This window comes from Alligator sinensis, unplaced genomic scaffold (assembly GCF_000455745.1).
Source record: "Alligator sinensis unplaced genomic scaffold, ASM45574v1 scaffold417_1, whole genome shotgun sequence".
NCBI classification, from domain to species: Eukaryota; Metazoa; Chordata; order Crocodylia; family Alligatoridae; genus Alligator; species Alligator sinensis.
In genome coordinates, this window is record NW_005842433.1 from 302160 (window position 1) to 312288 (window position 10129).

Consider the following 10129-nt stretch of genomic DNA (forward strand, 5'->3'; position numbering starts at 1 on the left):
TTTGTTTATGCAGTGCCTATATACATTCGTGCAAAGGAGAACATTAAGGGATACCTAACAAACTCAGTGCATGTTCCTCAGCTTCATCATTCTCACTTGACATAGACTAGATAGAATATAATTTAGCAAAGTTTCCTTTTGAAAGTTTTAGAAATTCACAGAATGTCAGAAGACCAAGAATTGCTTCCTGGAGTATGTCAGCAGCGTAATCTCTATCAGAATTTTATGAAGAACTTTATGGGACACAGGAAACCATTAAAAATAGCCACAAAATTCTGGACTTCAGATTTATTTTTGTTTGCTTATGACCAGGGACAGTTCAGTATAAGTCCCTTTGTTCATATAACCTTCTAAAAGAAAATAAAAAATAAAAAAAGCCTTCTCTCATTTCAGCAGTAGAAATAGTTTCCCATATGTTAAAATAAAATATTAATCAGTTGTAGATTTTCTGGCACTGGCTCTACAACCAAAGTAGATATTTTTTAAAAGTTTCACTGGAATCCATTGCAGCCTAGCAAGTTCTGTTTTCCTCCGTGGTCAGTATATTTTCCTTCCCAAGCCATGGTCTGTAATATCTACCTCACTGGAAATGTTAACTGAAGGGACCAATGAGGTGGGCTTTAGTATGAGCAGCGGCACTTAGCATGCTTGCCAATTTTACTGTACATTCACTAACAGTTTAAAAACCAAAGAAAGGAATCTAGGGAGTAAAAACATTTAGCAATTAAAGCAGGAAGAGCTGAGCACAGCTTTTATCTATCTCTCTTTGTTGAGGGATGGTCACTTGGCTTCCTGCCTTCCTAAAGGGAAAGCATGTATTCGAGGGGAGGTGTGGCTCTGAATCCTGCAGCCGGGGGTGTCAAATGCGCTGAAGAAGCAGAAAGCTAGGTACAGCTTTATCTGCTGCTTCTGCTAGGCATGTGGACTGAGATCAGGCACAACATTTACTGTGTTTCCAAATACTTAAAAATCCACATTTGGGACGTCAGTGGGGGGTTAATGCAAGCCCGGGTTGCCACAACAGTAGAGGCATTCACATAAGAGGCCTACAGTTGCTGCATAGGCACATTTGGCCCAGGTTTCCAAAGAGGCTGTAGCTGTTACTGCAGAGGAGTACACTGCCTGCCACTGTTGGACCATTAGTATGGAAATGAGGCATGTGTGTGACAGGTGGCCTTACAACCAACACAATTAACTTTCTCCATTAGCTGACGCGTTGACAAAACAGATGCAGCATCAATAAGCACAAAAAAACCCACAAACACTGAATAGGAATGACACATTGCACACCCCTATTATTTATAAGGAGGAGCAGCATAATTTCTTCCATACACAGTAGAGACTGGAAGGTATTTGGGGTTTTGTGTCTTTTTGTTATTTAATCTTGAACTTTATATTAAAATTGTCATGTGCACTACAGGGCCGCCTGTTCCACAAAATGGATTCAAGAATGTTTTATCACAGCCCCTGAATAGGAAATATGTAGGATTTATTTTTTTTTAGGACAAAATAATTCAAGCTGTTCACGTCAGCTGAGTGAACTGAGACATACCAAGATCTAAAGTGCAGGGTAGCTTCCAGGCCCTTGAGCATGATATATTTGAGCTGGGTATGATAATACCACTAAGGACAGCTAGGGTGGAGCAGCTGTTCATAGCCAGTTAAGAGGGTCTGTGACTGAAAACACCAGAAGATAACACAGCAAAGCAATAAATTGTGGGGTTGGCTTGGAAGGAAAGTCCATTTTGACTTTTTAGTTGTGCTGATATAAACTAAATAGAAGTTGGGCATTCGAGATGTTTTGCTTCAAAATAGTTTTAGGCAGCTAAAACTAACATTCACTACCTGGGTGAATCACATTGGATATTTAAATAATAATACTTTGGAGTGTCTGAAAGATGGAATCATAGCATAGTAACAAAGACTTACATGAGAATCTAATATAATAAAAGGCTTAGTCTGTGTGTCTGTGTGTCTGTCTGTGTGTCTGTCTGTCATGCTTTTGGCCAACTGTGCATGTGCCACCGAGAGGGCAGGCCAGGCGGCAAGTGGCTGCAGGGGCCCAAGTTTGAGCCGCTGCCGGAGAAGTTTGTGGCGGTGGCAAACATGCCGCAGTAACCCAAGCAGCAGGGCTTCCCCTCGCCTCCCTGCTGCCCGTCCCGACGCCCTCTAGAACAGCTGGCAGTATGTGGGGGGGTGGCGGGCAGGGAGGGAGGGAGGCAGACAAGGGCCAGGCAGACACAGAGTGTTGGGGGGTGGTAAAGCAGGGCAAGACCCGGAGTGGTGGCAGGGGGAGGGGAGGGGAAGCCAGACCTGGAGTGGTGGTGGGGGGAGGGTGGGGGGGAGTGGGGCTGGACCTGTAGTGGTGGGAGGGGGGGGGGGGGGGGGGGGGGCCTGTCATTCTTGGCAATTTGCTAGTAGCCTAATATCCACTGGTGCCACACAGAACAATTAGATTCATAGTAGGTCAGGTGCTCAGGAGGTGTAAAATGACATAGCTCCATTGGCTATACCAGCTTGCCCTGGTATAGGTACATTATATATTCATTCCATCCCAAAAGAACACGAGAATATTCTAAAACAGAGAGTATCATCTGTCAGGACATACTGACAGCACGTTCCAACGTTACATGGCATGCCAACTAGGAAAAACTTTGAGGAGTTAAAATATGCAATCTACAAAGCAGCCTAGACTCAATAGTGGGTAAAATAAAATGGTGTATGTGATGATTGTTCATTGGCACGTGAAAAATGCCTAGGTAGAGAAGTGTTAATATCATTTCTCTCCAACCACATGTATCACCCTTTTTGGCTGCTCCAGAAATGAAAGCAATGGCTGTACAGGCAAGGAAACTATATTTTTCACATTCTATTTTTCACATCCTTCCACATTTCTAAGTTGCAATTTAGGTAAAAATATTAAGGAGGTATGAAGAGGCCTTCACTACTGCTAGCGAAGGTCCTGTCGTGTGTGTGTTCCTGTTTTGTGTATAGATGATTTGAGTCTCCAGTACTCTGATTAGGTATAAGTTAAATTATTATTAAACAAAATTATAAAATATAGCCGCAGTCAAATTTTGCCTTGGGATTTTCGGACACTTTCTTGAGTTTGGAGGATTTTTATCTGTTCTTTTCTTCTCTATGTAGGCCTTAATACAATACTCATAACTACCTAGTGCCTCTCATATTTTGGCTGTATGCAGACTCATCAATAAAACTATAATTTAAACAATTTATTTGTGATAGAAACCAGAAGAAGCTGCATTTAAGTGATTGATAAAAATATGAGTTTGCAGGTGTACAATTGTTATATAGTCAGAGAATTCCATATTTCTGATTAAATCTGCCTGCCATGATATAGCTGGAGAGAGAGTTGCTCAGATAGGCAGGTCCCAAGCCAACGGGTTTATGGACAATACCTTCAGTTACACCTGGAAGGGCATTTAAAGTATTTCCCCTCCCTGCCCCGTGATTTGAATAACGCTTTCTAGTTAAATGAAAAATTTGGAGCAAAATAACCTTTCCTGAAGATAAGAGCAAAGGGAGGCCTAAATCAGACTGTTAATAGAAAGCACCACAATCTTAACTGGAAAGAAACAACTGTCTCTTCGTAATAATTACATGAGCTGTTAATTTTATTATTTTGTGCAGTGCCTTGGGATACATGGCATGAAAGGCCTCACTATAAAAGTGTAGTTTAATTGACTGAATTATAGAACAGTTCAAAGCACAGAAACCTACTAATCTAATTAGATGCCCTTAGTTCCACGTCTCTTACTGATTTCTACCCTTTCCCTGTAAAGCTGTATTTCTAGCTCCAGTGTGCAGGTGGTTGGGCAGTCTCCCCTTGTTCTAATGACCCTAATTCATAGTCACTGCTATATAAACTAGGCTGTTCCTATCTTTTTGACACCAACTAGTCTACCTGACCAGCTAATAGCTCTCAACAAGTAGGTGTCAATGAAGTGGCATGAATTGGGATGCCTCCAGGGAAAACAATGTGGAATGGTATGGAGGTGAGTTGGCTTTAGTGGGAGTTTTCCATTTACTACCCCTTTGTGACTGATTAAGTAACTGCAGCTGAATGACTGACAGTAAAGTCAGAAGAGTTTGCAGATCCTGTGTGACTGCTACCCAAGTTCAGCATCTTCTTCCAAACTATACAATAGAATTTAAGTGAATAACGTGTGTAATTAATTTTGTCTGTTTTCTGCCTTGAATGTACCTGTGCAGAAACTTTGAACAAGATTTCTAAAAATGACTAGTGATTAGTTATGGGTGCCTTGGGTTCAGGGTAAATAGTTTGGGACATATTAGAGAGGTATGATTTTCAGAATTCATCCAAAAATGGAAGAACTTCAAAACTGCTGTAAACATTTGGAGCTTTTTATTTTGAAATGTATGTGTACATGTGTCTTTACCAGTATATATATGCACATTCGCATATACATATACTTTTCCCATTTAAAAGGGTGAAATTGTTTTGCACAATTAATTCCAAAACTTTAGAGTCAGACTCCACCTGGCTGTAAATAATGAAATAGTAACCGATATAAGTTCTCAGTGTAGCATCGAAGGGAAGAGCTTTGATGACGCTGATGCAAAAATCTAGAACTCTTGTTTCAGAGATGATACCTTTTATTAGACCAACTAAGAAATTGCAAAATTTCTGCTGGGACTAAAATCTGGAGGTTCCTTGTCAGGGGATCTTGCCCTTCCACTCAGGGTCAGATCAATTACCACATTTGAGATCAGGAAGGAATTGTACCCCTTGGTCAGACTGGAATGGACTGGATGGTTGCCTTCCTCTGTAACAGGAGGCATGGCCCTCTTGGATCTCTCAAGTGTGCTTTAACATCCCTTGCAACAACAGGGCACTGGCCACTGCCATCCCGCTGCTTGACCTGTGGGATACTAGGGTGCTGTTGATTTCTTTAGGCAATATGCCTTGTAGCTGTGCAGCAGAGTTGATTGTGTAATTTAAAAAATGGTATAGACAAGGACTTGTCAGGGATGGTTTGGCTAGGGATGATCCTGCCTCAAGCAGAGGATTAGACTCACTAGATCAGAGCTTTCCAAACTTTTCATGTTGGTGACACACTTTTTAGACATGCATCATTTCGCGACAGTAATTCAGTTCCGGGGGAGGGGCCAAGGGAAGCAGACGTGAGTAAGGGAGCTCCGCGGCGCCCTTCTGCAAAATTTTCTGCATTTCGCGCGACACACCTACACACTGCCGCCAACACACTAATGTGTCGTGGCACACAGTTTGGAAAGCTCTGCACTAGATGATCTACAGAGGTCCCTTCTAGTCATACTTATCTATGATTCTGATTCCGTGATACCTTTTCTTCTGTCCAAGAAATGATCTGGTTATCCAAGAATATGTCACCAAGAATATGTCACTCCAAAGTACAGTAGCTCAAAATGCCATAAATTTTACTCCCAGCCTACCTAGTCCACTGAGTTGTTACTTAACCCGTCCTATTAGGTGAGCCATTAAACTATAATCCTGAGTCAGTCTGCCGGGGTGGCTTTTACTATGTAGCAAATCAAATTCCTTTACTTCCCTCTATGTTTGGTTTGTTTGCATTATGGGATTCAGGATAAGCACCTGGATAAATTGCCTAGATTTTCCTTTGTCACATATGGATTCACTGTGAGGATTATGTACAGGTTTCTCTCAATTTATGCAGTACATGTGTTCCTGGAGAACAGTGCATACATCGAATTTGCATAAAGCGAACCCACTTTATAATGTAAGAAACAGGGATAGGTTCCCATGGCAGTGAGGGAGGGAGGGAGTGAGGCTGGGACTAGGGAAGGGGTGGGGGGAGGGGTGCCGCTCCTGGAGTGGCACAATGCAGAAAAACAGAGGGAACAGAGTGGCACTCACCCCAGCCCCGGCTGCAGTGGCCCCAGGAGCTGCTGGCACCAGCTGCCTGCAGCCACTGGGATGCACCATGCCTTGGTGCAGGCAGCTGGTATCAGCTGTTTCTGGGGCTGCTGCAGCCAGGACTGGGGTCAGTGCCACACCCCGCACTGCCTGAGGCTCTGCTTGTCTACACTCACCCCAGCCCATGCTGCAGCGGCCCCAGAGCAGCCAACACCAGCTGCCTGCACAAGGGCACAGCGCAGCCCAGGTGGGTTGCAGCTGGCACTGGCTGCCCCAGGGCTGCTGCAGCAGGAGCTGGGGTGAGTGGGGACAGGCAGAGCCCCAGGGGGTTCGGGGTGCGGTGTAGCCTAGCAGCTGCAGGCAGCTGGCAACAGCCATTCCTGGGGCCGCTGCAGCCAGGGCTGGGGTGAATGGCACCATGGCCCTTTCCCCTCCCTACACAGACTTACCTGCTTGGGCAGTGGAGGCATCTATGCTGATTGCATAAGAGTGAATTTACCTCGCATATAACAAATTATGGGTCTAAATATGCTCATTGCATATAAGCAAATTCACATATAAAGAACCCGCATAAATTGAGAGAAACCTGTAGTAGTAAAATGGTAGATGTGGGATGACACAGAATTCCTAGCTCTACACAGCTCTGTCAAGCTGCTGTAGAGATATACTTCTGCTGTTCCAGTATGTTATGATTTTTACACCTGGAACCAGCCAAAAGGGGAAAGTGTTAGTATTAATCTAAACTGTACTGGTATCTGTAGCACCCAGTAACCTAACTGTGGTGTGGGGGGGAGCAATCAGGACAGCAGCCCAGGGAGGCAACTTTGTGGCAGGGCACAAAAATAGCTATAGCCATAGTGCAACTAATCGTGCTGCTGCAATCAGCATGGCAGCAGGCCACTCTGCCCCATGCATCATGGCTGCCCCTGGCACAGAGCTGCACTGCTACACCTCCAACCAGAGCTTTTCTAAATAATCCTCCCATCAAGATACTTGGGTTTCTGTGCAGAATTATTAAAAGCATGACAACCTGCACCTGGAACATTAGCAAATATGAGCTGCAAACCTTTTAACATATTTGCAACCTGGTACTGGCATGCTTAGTCATGTTGGGCACTGAGTTGAGAATCACGCGAGTGAGGGTGACCTAATCTGCCCTTCAGTTAATAATATTAAAAACTGAAGTATACACTGATGAGAGAAGATGTTAATAAATATGAGGCCAACCTGTAATCATAGTAAAAAATCTTTGTGGTGCGTATTTTTTTTAATTATTATTATTTTAAGTAAGGCGAGAGGGACTGAAATGGAAACTAACTGAATTCCAAATGCCAACATGAGGCACTATGGTGGGATTCTTAAGTGAGAGAGATCTATCTGGAAAGGGTCAGACAAATACAAAGAGTAATAAGGAGGAGGATCTTGTGGTCATTTTGAACAAAATCAGATAGTTCTCTGCCCATATATACCTTTTCTATGATAGATGGTATTGTTGCAAAAGACAGCTTGAGAAGTCAACTCCACAAGGGTAGATAATTATAATTTAAACAACTGTAACACAGTTAGAGTTCACGAAAACTATTACCAGAAGGCTGCATCAATACATTTGATAAGTTTTAGTCATGAGGTCTTCTTTAGGAGCAATGTTTAAGGGAAAAGATAAAATGGGCTTGATTTATCCTCCATGGGCACAATGGTCAAAGATGGCCCTACTGATACCAGTGAAGTGAGAAGCGTACAAAACCTGAATAAGGGAGAGGTATGACTGGAGGTAAGTATAGTCCATATAGTGAATGAAAGGGAATCTCGTGGTGCGTATACATCTGTCTTTACTGATCCTTTCTAGAAAAGCCCTATGACTTAAAGCTGCTGGCACAGAACAAGCTTCTGTGAGCTCACCATGGGTATGGATGGCCACGTAAGTGTCAGAGAGCTCAATCTCACCCCTGAGGCAATAAGCCTCACCCATCTCCTCATGCTCCTTAATCGTCCACCTAGGAACTTGAGGCAGTGAAAATGTCCTGAGTGTGCCCCAAGTGGCTGCTCTTAAGTACACTGTAAACCCAGGTCTTGAACACAGTGCAAAGAGTGCCTTGTCAAGGTGTCCTTCCCAACTTATTTCTGAGGTTGACACACATTGGTAGAGAACAAGGCTTGCTGCTTTGGTAGAGAGACTGAGCTCTTTCACTGCCTCCGTGTAGACAGACCCACAAGGGGGTGATCCACATTCCACTGAAATCAGTGGAAGACTTTCTACTAAGTTTAGTCGGTTGTAGGTTAAACCCATATGCAGGACTCCTATGACCTTCCAGCAAACAGTGTCCAATGGAGGGTGGTTGGGCTAAGCCAAAACGTTTGAAATCCGGTTTTCAGCAAAGACTTTGTTCAATTTGAGGCCTCCACTTCTCATTGCTTATTATTTAGTCCTGGACAATATGTCAGACACAGTACCTGAGACACAGCCACAAAGTAAAATACCATGCACTTCCAGCTTCCAGTCTTTCTTTTTTCTGCCATGTAAAATAAAAGCCCTGCTTAGATTTAGTAAGCAAGGAGGGAAAGTAAATGGAACTAATGGGAAAGGTGCATTATTGTGACCCAGCTCTGCTGGTTTAACACGACTAAAAATGCATGACTCAATTACACAAGAGTTAGCTAATGAGCAATGGGGAAGATGTTACAGTTTAAAACAAATGGCAACTAAATGAATCGGGTGCTGCTTTTCAAATCGATGGCATTCAACAAAAACCTGGCAAGACATTTTCTTCACAGGATATGAATCATCCGAAATAAAAAAGGGAGACCAGGGCCACCTACATTCAGAGTTTGTACAGTATGACCTTAAGGCCCAACATCTACCAGAAGTTGAGTAGCAAAAGGCCAAGCTCCGAAGAATAAAAGGGCTTACATCAGTATTAAATAATTCTCTCTTAGAGATGCAAATTTCTAATTAGTTACTGTGGAAACTGTAGGGGCCTGGAAGTAAGCCCTGCACAATGAGAATGAGAGTTTACTTTTTTGATTTACTGCAGGACTGCAGTGGTAGAGGGGGCTGAGAGGGGGAAATAAATTCATTGCTTTTAACATGACAACAGAATAAAGTGCAGCAAGAGAAGTGACTTTGTTTTGCGTGCTGCTGCCGTTACAGATCCCAGAGGAACTTTATGTGACATAGTCTCACTTAAAATGTCTCAATAGACCTGTAAACTGCCTTGTTTACAAAACAAGGGACTTCCTTGGCGCTCACAGTTGTCACCTTCCATGCAAAGATTTTGGCTTACACTTTCCAAAGTGACCAAGGACTGGGATTGCTTCTATTTTGGAGTGAAAAAAACTGAGGTGCATGAATCTGAAAATATAACTGCTTTAAAATGACTGATGTGGAGACACCAAAACCCAATTTTGAAAATGTAGACTTTTGAAAACAGAAAATAAATCCTTGATTAGCTAAGCCTTTGTATTTTCTTTTCTTCATGTCAATGAGCTTTGTTTATTTAGTGTAATGCAGCATTGAAATTCCACTTTTATGAATGGACAGTCCACTGGCATTATTGTGCAAGATGAGGAAGACTCCTGCAAAGGCTCCCAGTTCTTGTTTGCATCAGTAGAAGATGAGCATTTTCTGCATCTTATCTTCCAAATTCAGCTGTCCTGTGCTGTCTTCATCATATTGGTGACGGAGGTGCATCTGCATGTTTATTAACAAGTTTTTGCTACTGCACATTAAATTTGGTACCTCTAATGTGAGGTACTAACTAAATGTGCAGTAGTGAAAGTGCATGCATTTTTAAAGATACTTAAAGCGCAGTAGCCTAATTTTACTGCACATTAGAATATTAACATGGTTTTTGCTGAGACACTCTAACATGCAATAAAATAGGCTACTGTGCATGAAAGCCCACGTGTAGATGCACACAGTGGGCATGTCTACAGGAGATGCTTACTGTGTTTTAGCCTAATAACACTGCACAGTAGCGTGGCATTTAAAAAACATGCTAATGGCCTACAGCTCAGTGTTATTAGGCTAATGTGTAGTAAGCATCACAAAATAACTGTTCTGGCACTACTGTGCAGTAACTTTAGTTACTGTACTTCAGTTAGTACTTTATTAAGCAAGTACTAAACTAAATGCACAGTATCTAAGGCACATTAATGAACGCGTAGACGCACCCGGTGTGTATTAATAGAGTAGTTGTAAGCCACAAAAAGTATAAATAAGTGAGCAAATAAATG